This window comes from Microcaecilia unicolor, chromosome 2 (genome assembly GCF_901765095.1).
Source record: "Microcaecilia unicolor chromosome 2, aMicUni1.1, whole genome shotgun sequence".
Taxonomy (NCBI): domain Eukaryota; kingdom Metazoa; phylum Chordata; class Amphibia; order Gymnophiona; family Siphonopidae; genus Microcaecilia; species Microcaecilia unicolor.
Genome location: NC_044032.1, coordinates 98,755,628 through 98,772,149, shown reverse-complemented (window position 1 = coordinate 98,772,149; position 16,522 = coordinate 98,755,628).

Genomic DNA, 16,522 nt, shown 5'->3' with positions numbered 1-16,522 from the left:
GGCCACTGCAGGGTTGCCTGCCAAATCCCTGGGGGTCTGGTGGTTTCAGGGCAGGAGCAATCCCCAGTCACTCCTGATCTTTCAGTTGCCAGGTTCAAAATGGCCGGCTACCCTAGCAGTCATCTCATGGTACTACACTAGGGGACAAAGCTGCTTTGTAAAGCAATCAGCTATCTATGCTCTAAGACAGCAATTCTGTTCCAGTGTTAGATGACATCATCCACTTGTGTATCTTATCAATCATGCTGTCTTCAGAAAACATCTATTATAGGTGAGCAACGTTGCTATATATTTATAATTTTATATGATGGTTTTTGCACCTGCTCCGAAGTATGTGCAAAAACTGCATACCCAATCATTTGAATCTGGATCTCCACCAATGATTTAGGGGGCAATGATGCTAACCTCTGTGGTGCTTAACACCACCTCAAATTCACTAAAACAAGTTATTTCACACTGATCCTTAATTGGCTCCTCGTATGTATAGTTTCGTAAAAGCCAGCACATGTAAGTGCCAGCAAATATGGTCCAAGAAAATAAGAAGGTAGATGATCCGCAAAATCCAATGTGGAAGCAAACAAAAGAGCAGATCGCTAGGTGGTATTAATCAGACTTTATCAGGCAATTATTTCTCCAATAAAGTCTGATTAATACCACCTAGCGATCTGCTCTTTTGTTTGCTTCCACAGTGCCAGCAAATATGCATATTGTGAGATTGCCACCTACATGTGTACTTATAGGCATGTGTAAAGCCCCAAGTAATCCAGTTCTTTTTTTTGTGTGTTTTTTTTCTTAAATGACTGCTTCCTCTATACATGTCAACAAATACACTTGTATTTTCCACCAGTTTGTTTTTTTTTACAAATGGCAACTACAAAAATACAGTGGGGTGTAGATGAAAGAGCTATCAAAACAAAAGTAGTACTGCCTACACAACAAGTTGAAGTAAGCATCTACAAGATGCAATCTTAAGATAAACCAAATGTAATGGAGAGGAAGGAAAGAGTCTCAAAGAGTTCCAGGAGCACAATCCTATAGAGCTAATGGCTCCAAATAACAATACAACCTTGCTCTTCATCAATGGTGAAAATTCTTCCAACCCATAACATTCAATGTCCATCAAAAAATAGTACAGAAAACAACAGTGCTATAACAAAGCTACATATGGTGCATTTATCTCAATAATCATCACTCTGTATATTCAAGTTCTACTCCCTATAACAAGGATCCTCAATCGGACCAATGACGGCCAACGTTTCGCTTTGCTTCTTCAGGGTCTGAAGAACAGGGTTTATCCAAAGAGCGCTAAAGCACTTAGCTGCAGGAACTGGGGGAACTGTGACCATCCCAACCTGGACGCCTCAATTACATTTTATATAAAATGGGGTTTCACACCTTTACTTTATCAATTGATAGATGTCTATTTTGTTCACACTTTCCCCATTCCCCTATACCTATTCATTAACTAATTTAATAGTGAGTAGTGTTAACATATGTAATAGCCCCCTCTTGGTGGGGTAAGGTTTTCCCAGTGCATACACAAAAAGAAGAAACATACAAATTAAGGGTTCTGTTTGACTACTTGAAAACTCCCCCCTCCCCCCAAAAATATTTCTGCTCAAACAATGGGATTCTTTATATTAAACCAACGTTTATTAGGTGAAATTCCTCAGTGTAAATATATACAGTGTAGGAAGCTGAAAAGTAAAGTTAGAAAGAAAAAGACTAAGAGAGTCTCTCATAGTTTTTTATTCTGGGTAGTCCCTTCTCTCTGTCCTCCTCTTTAATCCTTTTCTGGGGTCCTGAGTGGACTATCTTTCTTCTTTAATTGATTCTCTAGTTGGAAAAAAAAACAGTTCTAGATAGTACACTTCCTTCCTAAAAAGAGAAAATAAATTATCCAAATAATTTAAAACTTGGGATGGGCAATGATTAAGAATCTTAATCTCAATTAATCTCACAAATTTTAATCGTGCAATTAATTACGCTTAACCACAGCATGCATTTTGGGCAATTAAAAAAAGTAATGCCAATTTCTACTTCTTTTTCTTTAGAAGGCTTGATTTATCCAAATTATTTTTGGCTCCTAGAGGATGACAACTGTTATTAAAAGCATATATTTGGGTTATGCCAGGAGAAAAAAATTGTGACCTGAATAAAGCTATTTGGAGTTTGCAGAAGGAGAACCTATCATGGATGCATCGTAAATATCTACTGTTCTGCCCATAAACTCATTTACCCAAATATCATACATACAAACTTTTCACTGAGCTTCAACAGACCTCAAAACTGAGCTTACACCTTTTTGCTCCAGGCTGGCACAACCAGATTTTTTTTCTTTTCATTCATTTTTGAGCCTTCCCAGCCAGTCTCCCCCCCCCCTTCCCCTGGCATTTACATCTAAATCAGGCACAGATCCTAAAGGCATCCTTTCCCTGAAGCTAACACTTCATCTCTAAATTCTGTGGCTACAGTAATTATAGCTGATTATCATCATCCTCCCTCCCTCCACACCATCCCCATGTCAGTATACAAACTATACCTAAAAGGACCACCCGGCTTTCTCTCATGCCCCCTCCTCCCTCATTTACCTTTACAGTTAGGCTCAGGCTCCTGATTTTTTTCTCCTTCCTCACTGTCTCAAAGTCCTTGTCTTCTCCTGCATAGCCAGGCTCTGCAGACACTTAAGCTGCACCATGAGGAAAATTGGGGAAGCCTCTCATGGTTTTAAGTCCCACGAGACGTCCCTGTACAAGGTCTAACGGGTCATGGAAAAAAACTTTCTGCTTTTCCTCCTGAATCCTTTCGGCTCCCTCCCAGTACACTTTGAGCTAGGATTGATTCCAACAACCATCCAGCAGGAAGAACAACCAGCTCCATATTCAGGGCTGTAAGGGTAGAAGTTGTCAATGTTGGCAGTATTTTACCACAAGTCATGTTATTTTAGCCTAGGACCCCATTTTATGCTATGAGACCCTTAAATAGTTCACCAATCTTACAAGTGTATACTTACTGCCCAGTGATAGACATAAGCCCATCCTCCGTTATATCACAGCACGCAAGGGCCAATTTAAGAGCCAAGACTTCAGAATTTACCTCAGAGTGACAATCCTGCAGTCTTCCTACATACATAGAATTTAGGGAATTATCAGAGGTGTGACTAATAGCCTCTCCATCCAAGTGGCAGAAATTAATCTCTGTCTTTTCAATTTTTCCCTTATATGTTGAAGTGTTATTGATGGTAAAATACATAAATGGAATCTAAATTAACTGGAAATGTACTTTTAACATCCCAAATATCCCTTTAATTTCTTTGAAGCAAAAAACATTGACGTTGTACACCTATAGGAGGTCAGTAATGGTTGCTCTTTTGATAAAGGGGATCGCATTACATAACAATATTAATATGTCTCCATGTTTAAAGTATAGATTAAAGCATGTAGCAACAAAATGCAACTCAAGTGTGTGTGTTGTTAAAAGATATTGAAGAGAGCAAATTAATTCAGGAATTCTAATGTTCTTTGCATTTTAGTAATGAGTGGTATACAAGGTATCTACAATTAGACAATTTAATCTACAATTAAAAAGTGTTGTATGTCAAAACAACTTTCTTGGCACAATTCCCTATGGTGAAGCACATACCAAACAAGGATAAGCTTGCATCATCCAGAAAAGCCAAGGTTAGCATGTTTTCAGTTCAATAACTCACAGGGAAGCCACTGTTTGCATTGGGATCGGTAACATGGAATCTTGCTACTATTTGGGATTCCGTCAGGTATTTGTGACCTGGATTGACCACTGTTGGAAGGATACTGAGCTAGATTGACCGTCAGTCTGACCCAGTATGACAGTTCTTATGTTTTAATAACAGCTATATGTCACTGGTAACTCTGTGTATGCAGACTTTTTTCAGAGTTTTTGCTGTCATGTTTATGCTGCATATTTATCACACAATGACTTGTGATAAGAAAATTATATCTTTCACGCACTAAATGTTCCAGCACATGGATTCCTTGTAAGCCTGAATAAAAACAATTGTGAAGTTGCAACCATTCTGCATAGTCTTCATTGTGAAGACACAGGGTTTTGTTAATGGGAGGATAAAAAAGGAATTGGTGATAACAGGTTTTTGAAACCTGTTCTTGTTACAATTAGGCAGAATTCTGAAAAAACTGGATTAATTGCAATAGGATCCTGTGTGCCTTCAAGCTTTTGTTGTAGAGCAAGAACTGTAGCTGTTAGTAACAGTGGCCAGTAGGGTTGCCCTGGAGAAAATCTACCTGGTGATGCTTGAACCTTAATACCTGCAGACATGCCTGCACATTTGTATGAGGGCTAGGTGGATAAGAGTTTTTCTCCAGTTACCTCATATAGAGTAAGTTCTACCTCAGCTGCCTTGTCTGATGTACTTATTTTTGAGGAACATCATAGAGGTATACATATGATGAGTCCTAACATGGTGGGAAGTCTCTTTCAGAAAGGTCTATGTGAGAGGACTCTTAGGAAATTCTACCTCCTATGGGGGCCTCATCTTTTGCCCTATCTATGTAGTGTATCACTCGCTGTGATAATCTTTGGTGAAGGCTCATTGGGCCTGGTGCATGCCAAAAAACAGATGACAGCAGTTTTTCTAAAATTGTAAAACATATTTGTTGCATTAAAAACCAGGGAGGGGTGGGAGCAGAAAAGAAGACCCAAGGATATAAAACAGGATAGAATATAAGATTATAGGGAATCTTAGGAAATCCACTGCATAACCCCCTCCCCAGAGGCAAATTTATTCACAAGCCCCCATCCCACCCCATAGACAACTGACTAGCTAGTGACCTCTCCAACTAATATCTAATGATAACTTGCATGTTGAAATGCCAAGATCACAGATAGCCCTGGTCCAAACACTGTAGAATTACAGGATGCCTTTGTGCTTAGATGGTGAAGGTGTGACTGCTTAAGTAGGAGACATTATGAGAGACAGGGAGACATGGTCTTTATAAATAAAAGGTTATAAAAATCTTTCTTCACCAAAAATATAGTAGACAGATCCTCCAAAAATGAGCACAAGATTTTATAAAATATGAATATTTCTTGCACGTTTAAATGAATAGATGGGTGTGATCAGTTAATGCTGACTGAATCATTGTTTGGCAATGACTAATTCAATTGTTTAATATTCGGGGTAGATTATCCTGCTTATAATCGAACGAGAAAAACGCCCAAGTTCCGACCTAAATCGGGAGATGGACGTTTATCTCACAAAAACGAATAAAGCGGTATAATCGAAAGCCGATTGTTGGACGTTTTCAACTGCAATCCGTCGCGGATGCGGACAAAGTTGATGGGGGCGTGTCAGAGGTGTGGCGAAGGCGGAACTGGGGCGTGGTTATCTGCCGAACAGAGATGGGCGCATTTCACCGATAATGGGAAAAAAGTATGCGTTTTTAGCTAGAATTTAGGACACTTTTCCTGGACCCTGTTTTTTCACGAATAAGGCCCCAAAAAGTGCCCTAAATGACCAGATGACCACTGGAGGGAATCGGGGATGACCTCCCCTGACTCCCCCAGTGGTCACTAACCCCCTCCCACCACAAAAAATGAAGTTTCTCAACTTTTTATTTTCACCCTCAAATGTCATACCCAGCTCCCTGACAGCAGTATGCAGGTCACTGGAGGAGTTGTTAGGGGGTGCAGTGGACTTCAGGCAGGTGGACCCAGGCCCATCCCCCCTACCTGTTACAATTGTGCTGCTTAATGCTTATTAGTCGTCCAACCCCCCCAAACCCACTGTACCCACATGTAGGTGCCCCCCTTCACCCCTTAGGGCTATAGTAATGGTGTAGACTTGTGGGCAGTGGGTTTTGAGGGGGATTTGGGGGGCTCAACACCCAAGGGAAGGGTGCTATGCACCTGGGAGCTCTTTTACCTTTTTGTTTGGTTTTGTAAAAGTGCCCCCTAGGGTGCCCGGTTGGTGTCCTGGCATGTGAGGGGGACCAGTGCACTACGAATCCTGGCCCCTCCCACGAACAAATGCCTTGGATTTATTCATTTTTGAGCTGGGCGCTTTCATTTTCCATTATCGCTGAAAAACAAAAACGCCCAGCTCACACATCGTTGAATAAAACATGGGCGTCTATTTTTTCCCAAAATACGGTTCGGTCCGCCCCTTCACGGACCCGTTCTTGGAGATAAACGCCCATGGAGATAGGCGTTTTCGTTCAATTATGCCCCTCTATACCTACTAGAGTACAAATATTCTCCGTTTATTCCCACAGTACTCACACTTCAACAATATGATTAATTTTAAATATACAGTAACCTTTATTCAATTACATTTCGTGGATATGTACAACATAATCTATATCTTTAAAGGAAACCTCAGTATTCCTTATCCACTAGTTCAACTTCCACTCACACTTAACCCAATCATAATAAAGAAATATATAGGCTTCCTGAAACAGACCTGTATTTTATAAACAATGGCTAATTTTGCAAATCAAAAAATATATGTTACTTCTTTATATCTGATTTTCTAGTTACATTCATGTACCACCTTCCTTGAGAAAATGTTAAATCCAAAGCAGTTTATAGCAAAATATTTCAATGAATAATAAAACTATACAGAATAACAAATATAAAGAGTACCACAATAAAAAAAATCATATGTATCAATAATTCTTCCTAAAATCCAATTTCCCTGTATTTCTTAAAAAAAATATTTGATAAGCTTTATGTCTAAGCCTTCAGGCAAGAGCATCTGTCCTTTAGGGGTCCTTCTACTAAGGTGTGCTAACAGATTTAGCGCATGCTAAATGTTGTGTGGCCCATTGTATACCTATGGGCTGCATGGCACTTAACTTACACTTATTTGTTAGCATGTGCTAAATCTGTTAGAGCACCTTAATAAAAAGGACCCCATAGTGCAATGGACACCTTTGTACTGTTTATACTAATAGGTTCAGTGGCATCCTGCAAGCCAAACTCACAGCCAACTGAGAAGAATGAGAAACCACCTAGTATAGAATCCCCTTTGGCAATGGTATCCCACTCAGCAGCTGAAAGTAGCTCTTTCTGCAGTACTTTGATTTCTCTACTCACTGGCATGGTGGGGACCTCTGGGAAAGTCTTAACTACACATGCTAAGGCTGAGTCTGGACTCATGAAGTCTGCTGATCCCTTGACTACAGTGGCAACGATCATCTCCACCACTCTTGTTTTTTTTTTAATTTGTGTATTTGCTGGTTGGATTCACCTCTTATTAGACTCCCTTGACCACAGTAATATCATTAGTGTGGAGAAGAGGAAGGATTTTGAGGGATTATAAAGGGGAAGCTGGTGCTCAGAATAAGATTTACAGACACCTAAAATTTCTTACAATTTTAAATAGGAAATTATGGTCCAATTTAGGGACTAGGCAACTTCCTTATAGTACTTCCAGTACATTTGATAGGTTACATAATATTGATTTTTTTTTTGGCACGGGTTCTTCCCTTTGTTCTGAACTTATGCCTTAAACTTACCCTGTGCTATTTCAAAACATTGAAGTTCAAAATCTATGGGGCTTATTGAATAAAACTCTAAAAATGTTAATCAGTAACAGTTTTATGTTCAAAGTAAAATACCACTTAAAAAAGTATGCAATAAGTATTACAGATTACATGCAAAATTCTGCCACACTAGCATGGCCATGATGGTAGAATTCCCTAGAACCAAAAATACTATGCCATGCATGCAAGCACCTGCCCAAATCCCCTGTGTTAACCAAATGTTTCACTTTGGACCAGCTAATGCAGAGTATTTCATCCTCTTCCCTCAAATCCACGAAATGGAAAGTGATCACGTCCTGAATCCCATCTCCAAGCACCATCCCCTAGGAATAGCAGGTAACAGCCCCACTCCAGAAAGACGTATTTCTGCTTGGGAGACTGGCTCCCCAGAACAGCCCCTACAATATAGCACCTTCTTACCAGTTTAGAAAATTGGATCTTCATAGGAGCATTGAAGTTATCCTGCCTGCAGCACTGGCATTACCAAGGAGGCACTTCACGATGGGGTCCTTTTACTAAGCCACGGTAAAAATTGACCTGCAGTATTGTGAGAGCGTCTTTTGGGTGCATGTTGGGCCATTTTTTTTAACCATATCTAGGAAAATGCCTTTTTTTAAGGGGCTTCAAAATGGACGTGTGCTAAAATTGAAACCAGCGTATGTCCATTTTCGGCTTGAGACCTTACTGCTATCCATTGACATAGACACCGATTCTATGGGTGCTGTGCGTGCTCAAGCACCCCCAATATTTCACCCACCAGAAGTTCCCTTCGCCAGCCCAGAATTTTAAAAGTCCCTCCCTTCGAGTTCCAGGCCCCCTCCCTCCGAATTTTAAAAGTCATCTTACATTGTCTGGGTTACAGCGGCAGCAGTGGTGAAAAGCGTGCAGGCTTGGTGCTTCAGCCTTCCCTTCTCTCTCTCTCAGCTCTGGTCCCACCCTCTTTAATCCTTTTCTGTGCATTCCATTTAAGTGCACGTCGGATAAGAGCATGCTCTGTTTAACTGCATGCCGTACTTCGGTCCAGTTTTTGGCACCATCAATTTCTATGGGGACAAACTTCATTTTAGCGCACCACTGATAAGTGCAAGATTCACTTATATGCATGGTTCAAGACCACTCCTCTGCAGGAAAGACTCCGCATAAGCGCGCGTGCATAGAATATGGAAGCCGATTGGCGTGTGACAACCAACGAGATTTCAAATTTACTGCCTCTTTAACTGCCACAGGCAGAATAAGTGAAAGAATGTTGTTAGGGCATACACCAGGGTCATCATCGCGGCAGTGGAACTGTAAGACTTTAACACTGGCTGAACGAATAGAAGTTCTTAAAAAATTAGAAAACAAACAAAGTCAAGCATCTATTGCTAAAGAATATGGTGTCAATTCCAGTCAAATTTCACATGTCTTGAAACAGAAAGACCAGCTTCTGGAAGACTGGCAAAACAATACAAATCCACAACGGAAACGAAAACGGGCGGGAAAAGCTGAGGAGGTAGAAGATGCTCTTCTTCGGTGGTTTTCTCGAGTCAGGAGCAGACAGTCTCCTGTCAGTGGTCCACTGCTTATGGAAAAAGCTAACCAGGTAGCAGAAAGTCTTGGACTGACTGAATTCAAAGCCACTGTTGGATGGTTGGAAAGATGGAAGGAGAAGAACACCATAAAATTCAAGAAACAGCATGGTGAGAAACAAGACGCTGATGACTTTGGTGCTAAAAATTGGGTTGTTTCAGTTCTTCCTACCATCTTGAACGAGTTTGCACCTCGTGACATTTTCAATGCTGATGAAAATAGTCTCTACTGGTGAGCGATTCCTGATGGAACACTTGCATTCAAACATGCCGAAACTACTGGAGGTAAAACATCGAAGGACCGACTGACAATCCTCCTTTGCTGCAATATGGATGGGAGTGAGAAGTTGGAACCCCTCGTCATTGGAAAGAGCAAATAGCCCCATTGCTTCAAGAAAGTTAAGCGACTTCCTGTGTCATACGAGGCTAACGCAAATTCATGGATGACTGGGGAAATTTGGAAGCAGTGGCTAAAGATTTTGCTGCTTTGTGATAACTGTGCTGCACACAGGGATGATGTAGGGCTGTCTAACGTCAAGTCAAGCTGGTCTTCCTGCCACCAAACACTACCTCTCTGATCCAACCTCTGCATCAGGGCATAATAGCCAATTTCAAACAACATTATCGGGCTCTTGTGCTACGTCGTCTGATGAGCGTTATGGATGACCAGACTGGGAAGGATAAACATGCTGTTGAACTGGCTCGTAATCTGTCACTGTTGGATTCCCTACATATGCAGAAGGAAGCCTGGAATCATGTTACACAGGCAACCATTGTGAACTGCTACAAGCGGGCAAGTTTTTTTAAGGATGTGGAGAGGGACGAAACAGGTGCAGCTGTTGCAAATGCGTCAGATGAAGAGTTTATTGACATCCCAGCCGGTTTTACTGAAGAGGAGTTCCATCGCTACATAGCTGTTGATTACGATCTACAAACAGCTGACGACAGCACTGATGTCGAGATATGCGCCTACACGCAGGCAACAATGGCTGATGATGGAACAGATGAAGAAATGAGCAGCGAGGCACATGCTGATGAAATTCAACAACCTCCTCCTGTCACTTTTGCAAGTGCGCTGGAGAGTCTCAATACCATGCGGGCCTATCTGGAGGCCACTGGATGTCAGTGCTATGACAGTTTTTACCGTCTGGCAGACGTAGTCTATGGAACTCACAGACCCAAGAGTATACAGAGGACTATAACTGATTACTGCAAGCCAGTCTAATGTCAGTTAACTGAGACTGTATACTGTATGTATAATAAACAGTACTGTACATATGTTTATCAGATGTCAAGCTTCTTTGGGTCACAACAGTTAAGTGCACGCTCTGGTTAACTGTATGCATTTCTTTGGTCCCAGACCCTTGCACTTAAGCGGATTACAGTGTGTGTGTGTGTGTGTGTGTGTGTGTGTGTGTGTGTGTGTGTGTATATATATATATTACCGCATCCTAAATTTTCTGAAGTCAGCATTGCAAACTTGGCTGTGGGACAATCCATATTAGTGGTGCAGCAAAGGGGAAAGTCAAAAGCCAAGAAGGGTTTGAGATTCTGCAATAAATACAGAAACAGTATAAATGAATGTGGTTACTATTTATACATTCTTTAGTCTTCATTCTTCATTTACAGGTGGCCTGTATGTACAGTTGCAACATTTACAGGACTGCTAAGTATTCCTGTACATGTTCAATGCAATCTTGCACTGTGGTCATGGCCTTACAACCCCCTTCGACAATTTAACACAGGACAGCAAGACTGGGGACATTGGCACCAGAGCCAAATTGGGCATATACCAGAACCCCATCACTGCCTCAGCTGAGCTGCACCCTCAGCAGTTATACCCTCATAGCTAGGGGGTTCTGCATTCCATTTCTGCCAGAACCTTGGGCTCAGCAGAAGTAGTCAGGGTATAATTATGTCTACTCCGCCCCTCTGAGGCAGAAAGTACCTGGTCCTATTTTACCAATTTGCAGTCTAACTTACATCTGAATAAAACCTCAGACTCAGTTTTCCACTTAAGGGAAGAGTTCCTTGAACAAACTAATCATGTCTGGATGGGCTTTTCTGCAATCCAGAGGAAAATAATTTAAATATGTTAAAGGTATGTAAGAGAATCAGTTCTGATTTTACAAATTCTTAGAGTATTCTGGATTTAAGTAAAAATAAACACCTGTTAAAGTGCAAAATATGTAAATTTATTCCATAAATAGTATGTAGATTAGATTTTATTTTTATTTTATTTCATTTGTATCCCACATTATCCCACCTATTTGCAGGCTCAATGTGGCTTACAGAATTTTGTTAACATTGTCATTGCAAGATGACATATACATTTAATGTTGTGTAGAGGTTAAATTAGGGTAGAAGAAGAATGAGGGGAGTGATTTAGGTAGTTATAATAGATGAGTTATCTTAATTGAGTGGATTGTTGTGTGGATTATTGTGGCTATTAGTTCTCATTGTATGCCTTACTGAAGAGATATGTCTTAAGAGATTTGCGGAAGATAGTTGTTTTGCTGATTGTTGTCAGGTCCGTAGGTAGTGCATTCCACACTTGCGTGCCCAGGTACGAGAATGTGGTCACATGCATCTGCTTGTACTTTAGTCCTTTACAACTGGGGAAGTGCAGGTCAATAAATTTGCGGGATGATCTTGTGGCATTTTTTGGAGGCAAGTCTACAAGGTTTAGCATGTAGATTGGGGCATCTGTGTGAATGATTTTGTGTACTATCGTGCAGATCTTGAATGTAATGCGTTCTCTAAGTGGGAGCCAGTGAAGTTTCTCTGTCAAGGGTTTTGCACTTTCATATTTGGGATTTCCAAATATAAGTCTGGTGGCTGTATTTTGGGCAGTTTGTAGTTTTTTGATAGTCTGTTCTTTGCAGCCCGCGTATAGTGTGTTGCAGTAGTCCAGATGACTTGTTACCATTGACTGTACCAGGGTCCGGAAGCTGTATCTCAGGAAGAAAGGTTTTACTCTTTTAAGTTTCCACATGGAGTAGAACATCTTTTTTTGTCGTGTTTTTCACGTGTTCATCGAGAGTGAGGTTTTGATCAATGGTGACACCGAGGATTTTTAGGTTTTTTGAGATCGGGGGAGAACAGTATGGTGTAGTTATAGTAGAGAAGTGTTTTGTGTTATGTTGTGATGTGAGTACAAGGCATTGTGTTTTTTCTGCATTTAGTTTCAGATGAAAATTGTTGATCAGTTAAACATTTTCTTAAAACTTTTGTATATAATGTCAAGTCAATGAAAATATTACATTAAAAATCACTGAAGCCTATGACTGGCTCCAGTGTTCTTCACAATAACTAATGTCTAACTTTTCTTTAAGAGAGATTTGGAGGGGCATAATCGAATGCGAATGCCCATTTCCATGGGCGTCTATGTCCGAAAACGGGTATGTGAAGAGGCGGGACAGACTATATTATCAAAAAAGATGGGTGTCCATCTTTTATTTCGAAAATACGGTTTGGACGGACCAAATGCCATGGATTTGGTCCCTTCTGAGATGGGCGGGGTTTTGTTTTTTTTTTTTTTTGCAATAATGGAAACTAAAAATGCCCAGCTCAGAAACATCCCAATCCAAGTCATTTGGTCGTGGGAGGGACAAATGTACAACACTACCATAGCTCTTAGGGGTGAAGGGGGCAACTACATGTGGGTACAGTGAGTTTTAGAGGCCTCCCAATTACCACCACAAGTGTTACGGGTGGGGGGGATGGACCTGGGTCTGCCTGCCTGAAGTGCACTGCAGTACCCACTAAAAGTGCTCCAGGGACAGGACTTGCTACTGGTGTATAACGTAGTACAGCAGTTGACACCTGAAGACTAATCTCGCTGAAAACGTCCTTTATTTGAATAAGCACCTTTACTCACAGTTAACTGCAGATCAGAGGTTGTGCCCCACTGGCAACGAGTCTCGCTGGTACTGAGATTAGCAGTAGGTCCGAGCTGGCAGAATAGTGTACAATGCCCTCTTTCAGCAACATTCAAGGTAAGAACTAAGTGCTGTAACGTGGCTAACACATAAAAGGGGTCTAAAAGTGTCTTACACAAATGGCCACTACCTCATGGACTACCAGAAACAAAACAGGGCACACTCTGACCCAGTAAGCAGAGGGAAAAGCACCATGGGAGTAGAGCCTACCAACTACCAACATCGTGAGCATTTAACACAAGCTAGTGGAATCACGGAGCCCAATACCCTACACCCACCACAATGCATTGCTGATGTGACTCTGCAGTGCCCTTAAAGAAAAGGTGTCACACTCACCCAAGACCCACATCAGAACCAGGGAAAGGCTGTCACAGGATAGAACACATTCTGCTGTCATGGAGGTGGGTATGGCATTTGAGGCTGGCATACAGGCTGGCAAAAAAAGTTTGTAAAGTGGGTTTTTGTTGGTGGGAGGGGGTTAGTGACCACTGGGGGAGTCAGGGGAGGTGATCCCCGATTCCCTCCAGTGGTCATCTGGTCAGTTGGGGTACTTTTTTGGGACTTGGACCTGAAAAAAAAGGGTCCAAATAAAGTGGACCAAATTCTCGTCAAAAACGCCCTTCTTGTTTCGATTATCAGCTAAAGACGCCCATCTCTCCTCGGCCGATAACTACGCTGCAGTCCCGCCTTCGCCACGCCTCCGACATGCCCCCGTGATCTTTGTTCGTCTCCGTGACAGACTGCAGTTGAGGACGCCAAAAATCGGGTTTCTATTATACCGATTTGGGAGCCCACGGGAAACGGACACCCATCTCCCGATTTGGGTCGAAATATGGGCGTCTTTCTCTTTCAAAAATAAGATGGATAATCTCAATTTGAACTTTCACTTTGTGACAAAAATGTAAATCAGATAAGTATTCTCAAGTTTCTTTGTTTTAAAGTACAACTTTTCTTTAAAATAAGAATTTGACTGGTAATCAGAGCAGGTGAAGGGGTCCAAGATGGCGCCTGGAGTGGTAACACGTCTTGCAGCTCTTGAACTTTTCTCCAGAGACGTTCAACGCTAAGAGTTTTTCCCTGTCTGAGGTTGAGGAAAAGAAAGGGGAGACCTAAGACACTCACCTCCTCAAGTCTGGCTGGAGTCCCCCCTTTGTGCCAAACAACAATGGAAAATTTTCTGGCTGAACACACCAGGGGAGCGGACGCTCGCCTCAATGGGTTCTGCGTCTTCTGATGCTGACCACAGCATTGAGGGAGTGTCTTTGAGCCCTCCCTCAATCACAACTGCTCCGCGACCTGGAAGCAATACTGTGGTGGCAGGCTTATAACAAACAGGGACGCCCGGAACGGGTCAGCTCTCATTTGCAGAGAGAGGAGGTCCTGCCTGCCCTTTACTCCCAGGGAGAATATCAGCAGAGGAAATGCAGATGGTTCAGCTTTCCTCTTCTCCCATTCAGGGCTCTGCATCCAGGAGGAACGAAGGTTCAATAAGACCAGTTGTGGTGACGATGGAATCGATCTGGGGTGAAATCCAAGGTTTGAACTTAACTCTTTCTACACTATCTAGCTCCCTTAAGGGAGAGATTGCAGATCTTAAACAATTGAATCAGAATCTGTCTGACAATGTTCATGACTAAGGAAAAAAAACTGAGGAATTAGAAAGGGAAGTTGTACAATTGCAAAATGTTGCCTCTATGCTTATAAAAGAGATATTCAAACTTGGAAAATCTGGAATATCTGGAAAACCAAGGACGGAGAAATATGTTGAGATTTCTGAATTTTCCAAAATCACCTTTAATACCTGCATTAGATATGCTTAAGAAGTACTTTGGGGAAATATTGCGGATTCCAGTCGAGGGCTATCCGCCCATAGTTAGGACCCAATATATATCAGGGACTTCAAGAGCTTCAAATGAACAACCACAGGTGGATATGAATTTAACTGATTTTCTGGAAAGCTCCTTAGATGTCGTAACGGAAAGAACTACTCTTTCTCTTAGTGACTTTTGTCTTAGAGCCGGACAGAAACAGTATTTTGTGTTTTTATTTTCGTAATATTAATGAGCTGTTTGGGAGGTCCAAAATTTGAATTTTTCTTGACCTAACAAGGGATACACAAAAAAGAAGGAGAGAATTCTTGGAATATAAACCAAGAGTTCTCAACTTAGGTGGTTTGTTTGAGTTAAAATTTCCTTGCAGGTGTCTTGTGTCTCTTGAAATGATTAATTATGTTTTCTTTAATCCCCAAAAATTGCTAGAATTTATTACCTCTAAAGAAAGGGCAAAGGTTTCTTTGGAAGCATCAACTAGTTAACTACGCTGTATAATCGGTTGCGAGTTTTAGTCAGCTCCCAACCGCTCAAATGATTAAAAAAACTTTTTCTTGTATTGTAAGATTTTTAATTTTCCTAGTACTTGTACCATATATTGTGGACTAAATTAAGGGGAAATTTTCCAGAATAATTTTGTATCAGTTTCCTGTAAGTATTTTCTTATATTTCCAACATTTATGTCATAATATAAATGTAAAAATTAATAAAAGAGATTAAAAAAATAAGAATTTGACTGTTTGGGCCCTGTTTACTAAGCTGAGCTGTAGGAGCACTAATGTTTTTAGCGAGCTAAAAATGAGAATGCGTTAATGCTAGAGACACCCATATATTCCTATCGGTGTCTCTAGTGTTAGTGTGTGTTACAAATGCTAGCACACCTTAGTAAAAAGGGCTCTATGTGTAATATGTTTTTTTTCTTACAGATCTTCAGAATTGGTTTAAAGTCTACAGGTAAGCAGTGTGTGTATATGTTTTGTAAAGTCTCAGCCCTCAGTCTTTTCTTCTTTCTCTACTTATCCATCTTCAAGCTCTCTTGTTTCATTGTTTCATCTATCTTGGGGGCCTTTTTACTAAGCCGTGTAGGTGCCTACGAACACCCAATATGCGCCAATTTGTAGTTACCGCCTAGCTACCCATGCGGTAATTTCATTTTTTATGCGCATTTGGCCTGTGGCGATAATTGGCCGGTAACTGACTTGACACGCATAGGCGATTACTACACATTAATGTGAGAGACCTTACCACTAAGTCAATGGCTGTCAATAAGGTCTCAGACCCAAAATGGACGCGCTCCAATTTTAATTTTGCCGCACGTCCATTTTTGGCGAAACCAAAAAAAGGCATTTTTTTATAGGTGCGCTGAAAAATGGATCTGTGTGCACCCAAAACCCTCGCCTACACTACCGCAGGCCATTTTTCAGCACACCTTAGTAAAAGGACCCCTTGGTCTTCTCTCTGCTATTTTCTTGCAAAAATATTTAAATTAATTAGTAAACAAATAAATAAACAGAAAGGATCTGCCTCCCTGTGTCTCTATACTCACTATAATGTTCCTGTCTGACAGGATTCCTTGAACACTGTTTGCCTAAATAAAACATCACAGAAAGAAATATTTATTGTACTATAAATCCTATTTAAAT